General features: G+C 40.0%; 1 non-coding gene across 1 annotated transcript; it reads left to right on the forward strand.

The window, feature by feature from the left end:
- The first annotated feature begins 850 nt into the window (after positions 1–850).
- On the forward strand, positions 851–957 carry LOC127108822 (small nucleolar RNA R71). Its single transcript, XR_007796332.1, has one exon. It is a non-coding gene; the product is annotated as a small nucleolar RNA R71 (small nucleolar RNA).
- Positions 958–4,806: the final 3,849 nt, after the last annotated feature.

Genomic DNA, 4,806 nt, shown 5'->3' on the forward strand with positions numbered 1-4,806 from the left:
TTCCGTTCCACTTCTCAGTATAATTGCATGAGCGTGGCTTCTTGGGTTAGGTTGGGGTTGGCCAGGAAATGTACCAGTTGGGGCAGCAGTAGGCGCTTGTTGTTGAGCTACTTGTGAAATTTGCGTTTCCAGCATTTTGTTATGAGTAGCCAGGGCATCTACTTTACTTGCTAGTTGTTTAATTTGTTCGCCAGTGTGTACATTCTGGTTTAAGAAATCTTTATTGGTTTGCTGTTGAGAAGCTATAAAGTTTTCCATCATGATTTCCAAGTTGGATTTCCTAGGGGTGTTATTGTTAGGTGTAGATGGAATCGGCTTCTGATATCCCGGAGGTATAGCTGGGGCTTGATTTGGAGATTGTCCAGGTGCGTATAAAGCATTATTACTCTTATATGAAAAATTGGGATGATTCTTCCAATTTGAGTTATAGGTGTGCGAGTAGGGGCTTCCTTGAGCATAGTTTACTTGCTCCGCTTGAATTCCTGTTAGGAGTTGACAATCTGCAGGAGTGTGACCTTGGATTCCACAGACTTCGCAATTCTGAGTTATGGCAACTACGGTGGCTGGAGGTGATACATTTAAACTTTCAATTTTCTGGACCAGAGCATCCACTTTTGCATTAACATGATCAAGGTTACTTATCTCGTACATGCCAGTTTTCGTTTGAGGTTTTTCTACCATTGTTCGTTCGCTTCCCCACTGATAAAGGTTTTGAGCCATGCTTTCGATAAGTTGGTAAGCGTCAGCATAAGGTTTGTTCATTAGTGCACCACCTGCGGCGGCGTCTATTGTTAACCTCGTGTTGTACAGGAGACCATTATAGAAGGTATGAATTACTAACCAGTCCTCTAAACCATGGTGTGGACAAAGTCTCACCATGTCTTTGTATCTTTCCCATGCTTCGAAAAGAGACTCGTTATCTTTCTGTTTAAATCCATTTATCTGGGCTCTTAACATAGCTGTTTTGCTTAGCGGAAAATATCGAGCAAGAAAAACTTTCTTCAACTCGTTCCATGTGGTGACTGAGTTGGAAGGAAGAGATTGAAGCCATCTTCTAGCGCTATCTCTTAATGAGAAAGGAAAAAGACGAAGTCGAATTGCCTCTGGAGTGACACCATTAGCTTTAACAGTATCAGCGTATTGGACAAATACGGATAAATGAAGGTTAGGATCCTCGGTAGGATTTCCAGAGAATTGGTTCTGTTGCACTGCCTGCAATAGTGAAGGTTTGAGTTCAAAGTTGTTTGCTTCGATTGCGGGTGGAGCAATACTTGAATGCGGTTCATCTTGCGATGGAGCGGCGTAATCTCTAAGAGCACGAGTTGGTTCTGCCATCTCGGGTATCGAAGGGAAAATATTTTTGAAATCGGGAAGTTCAACAGGAGGGAGATTGTTTGCAGCACGATATTCCCGAATTCGTCGTAAGACTCGGAGATATAGTTCGATATCATTGATTCGTAACTAGAATGGCTCGCCTTGTGAGCGAGTGCGTGGCATACAAATCAACGAAAGAAAGAAAAGAGAAAGAAAAGCCTTAGTCTCTACAGCGTAACAGAAAAGTTACGATATCGACTAAATAAAAGTCCCCGGCAACGGCGCCAAAAACTTGATCGCGACTTTATGAGTCGAATTTGGGGTACAAACTGCAAGTGCACAGTTCTATCGCGTAGTTTTAAAAGATATCGATCCCACAGGGACTTATGAATCGATATACCGTTATCTAAGGTTACTTCGTAAAGCTAAGGCAGGTAATACTTTGATTGTTTGGGGGAAAAGCTAAAACTAAAATAAGATCTAAAATAAATATCTAATAAGCGGATATCGGTATGCAGTTCGTCGTAATTAGGGAATCAATTCTTTGTTGGTTTCTTGGTTTTAAAATAAATCTTTTCAGTTGATGCTATTGATTAAAAGTTTTATCTCAAACTCTCGCTCTGTTGAATAAATTATGATTTTATATTAACGTAGCTGTCACTTATAGTTAAGTCAAAAACCACTTTTTGAAAACAATAGAATCCGTAGAAACTCTTTTTAAGAAAACACTAATCGTTTAAACACCCTTATCTCAAACTCTCGCTCTGTTGACTTAGGTTATATAATTAAATTCAAATGCTTAACTCTCGTCCTCACATTCAATCTTTAAAAATACGTTTTGAAAAAGGTTAGAATTTAATTAACTCTAAAAATTGCTCTCGCCCTGATCTAGAATTAATGTCCAATTTACACTGTCCAGTCAAAAACTCAAACTCTCGCTCTATTGCTTTTAACTTCTTTATGTCTTTTACTTTCGTACAAAAACTTTGTTATTAAACCTGTAAATTGAGACCGTAAAAAGAGTGATTTTAATTTTAAACTTAATTAAACCAATTTGGTTTTGATTCCTTCATTCCGCTTACTCTACATACCGATACCTAAGTAAATCAGCCAGACATGCTAAACAGACTTAAATAATTATCATGCATAAACAGATTCATCTCAGGCAAATAATATAAATAAACAGTAAAGCAGGGCATATATAAATTCAAACAATAATTAAAGAACCTGGGAAATTAAATAGCAGTCTTAAACACTCCACCACAGGTCGGTTGGATTTGTTCTTGAATTCTTCAATCAGGCAGGAAAATAAAAGCGAAGGAATAAAAAAAACTAGATTCTAACGTAAGGTTAGATCCGGTAAAAGGTACACAATAGTTTCCGGTGTAGAAACTATTGTGAAAAAGAATTAACTAAATGCTAAAAAGGAAAATAGAAATTGCAAGGGAAATAATATAAAACTCGTACAAGCAGTGTTGTAAAACTAATGCTTAAGCTGTTGGAAAAGAAAAATGCGAAAAAGCAAAAACGACAAAGAAATATGGAAAAAACGTCGAACCGAGAGCTCTCCAAAAAGCTCTATTTATACTGATACTTATTGCAACTGCTTCCAAGGGTTTTCCGTAAATATAGCCATTACGTTGTAAAAGGGTCAAGCGTGAAAGTAGCTTCAACGTGGTCTGTTGCGTTCCTGGTGCCAAAAATATAGGGGAATGGTGTGACGTCCGTCACACCATGTGTGACGCTCGTCATAAGAGTGTGCAAGGCGTGACGCTCGTCACAGCCCTTGTGGCGCTCGTCACAGGCACAGCGCCTGTGCTTTTTGGGTTGGGCTTTGGCTTTTGATATTTGCTTCTTTTCATTCCTTTTTGCACCTCCTTTTCTTCCTTTTTTACTTGTGCTTCAAATAAACTACCTGAGATAAATAGAAAGAAAATACCGCGTAATATCTGATAAAATGAAATAAATTAAAGTAAATAATAATATAATTTAATTAAATTGAGTCCTAGAATGTGATACTATTTCATGTTATCACTGACAAACAGACATGTCTAACACACACATAGGTCCCGGAATCAACCACCCGGTACCACCCTTCCAGAAGGAAAGCCAAAAGATCATTCGAGAGTAAAAGAGATCTGCCGGAGACTAGGATATCAGGCTACAACACTATCCTGCAGGGGAGGAAGGCCACAAGAGGCTTCCGGAGGGATCGTCAGTCACAACCGGAGAAAAGAGTTCATAGCACAGGCAGACACTGCCACAACAGCAACTCATGCTGGGGGTCAAAGATACCAAGAAGCAACCAGATCTCTGGTGGGGATAGATATGCATTGATAAAGTTCATCATGCCAACAACTCCGCTGGGGATCCACCCGAGGAAATGATGGAGTATTGGGATGTCAATCCACCAAATACCGAATCTTCGAAGAAAAACACCCATGCTGGGGAGAGGAGAAGACTGCTCTGCTGGAGAGAAGAACGTTGAAGTCTTCATCAAACACTCTGCTTGGGGACTGACCCACGAAAGTGTTCAAACAGCAACCTACTGGGGATGACCCACCAAAGGGCTCAAACAGCACACCACTGGGGATGACCCACCATAGGGCTCAAACAGCACTCCACTGGGGATGACCCACCATAGGGCTAATATGGCTTGGAGGAAGAATGATGCACTGCCGGGGAAATGAAGATGGACAACTTCAAACAACACTGCACTGAGCACCCTCGCTGAGGAGAAACCATGAAAGGTTCTACAGGAAAAAGATACAGTTATGCCAGAGATATGAACAAAAGTCTTACCCTGTTGGGCATCATACCACCCTTGGGAGAGCACTGCAGATCTCCTAAGTATCCTTCCATCATCGTGAATGTTCACTTTGTTTAAGAACAATTTTGTGAAATATTTGTTTATTTTGAAAACAATGATACTTTATCAATTAAAACATGCAAAACATTTGTTGAGTTGAAACAAATAAGAGTACAAATAATTGGATAAAAGCTCAATTTGATTTGATGGAATGGTAGTCTGCGAATGGCAAGACTCCATAGATCTGTACAAGTTTGAAATTGGTGATATATATTGGAAAGGGCTACATTGAACATAATGACCATTTCTCCACCAATTCCGAATTTTGATGTATTCGAAGCTTCAGTCGACGACGAATCAAGAATTTTCTGGCGGATGAGAGATGTAGAACACAGTCTTGTCAGGATGCAGTTACTTGCCAAATCCCTAATTTTTTCCTAGATTGCCCCAGTGTGAGGTACTCAATCTAGCGGGATGCAAATTCTTTTTTTCTTTCATGTCTCTAACTTTTGCCTGGATCGCCCTTTCGGGTTTTCAATCCATCGAGACGCTCCTTTTTGCCTAAGTCGCCCTTTCGGGGGTTCAACTTAGCGAGCTATTCTGCTTTTTAGGCGAAGTATTTCTTGACTGCATCTGAATTCACAGGACGAGTGAAATCCTCCCCGTCCATTGTTGTAATTGTC

The sequence above is a fragment of the Lathyrus oleraceus genome, chromosome 7 (genome assembly GCF_024323335.1).
Source record: "Lathyrus oleraceus cultivar Zhongwan6 chromosome 7, CAAS_Psat_ZW6_1.0, whole genome shotgun sequence".
Taxonomy (NCBI): domain Eukaryota; kingdom Viridiplantae; phylum Streptophyta; class Magnoliopsida; order Fabales; family Fabaceae; genus Lathyrus; species Lathyrus oleraceus.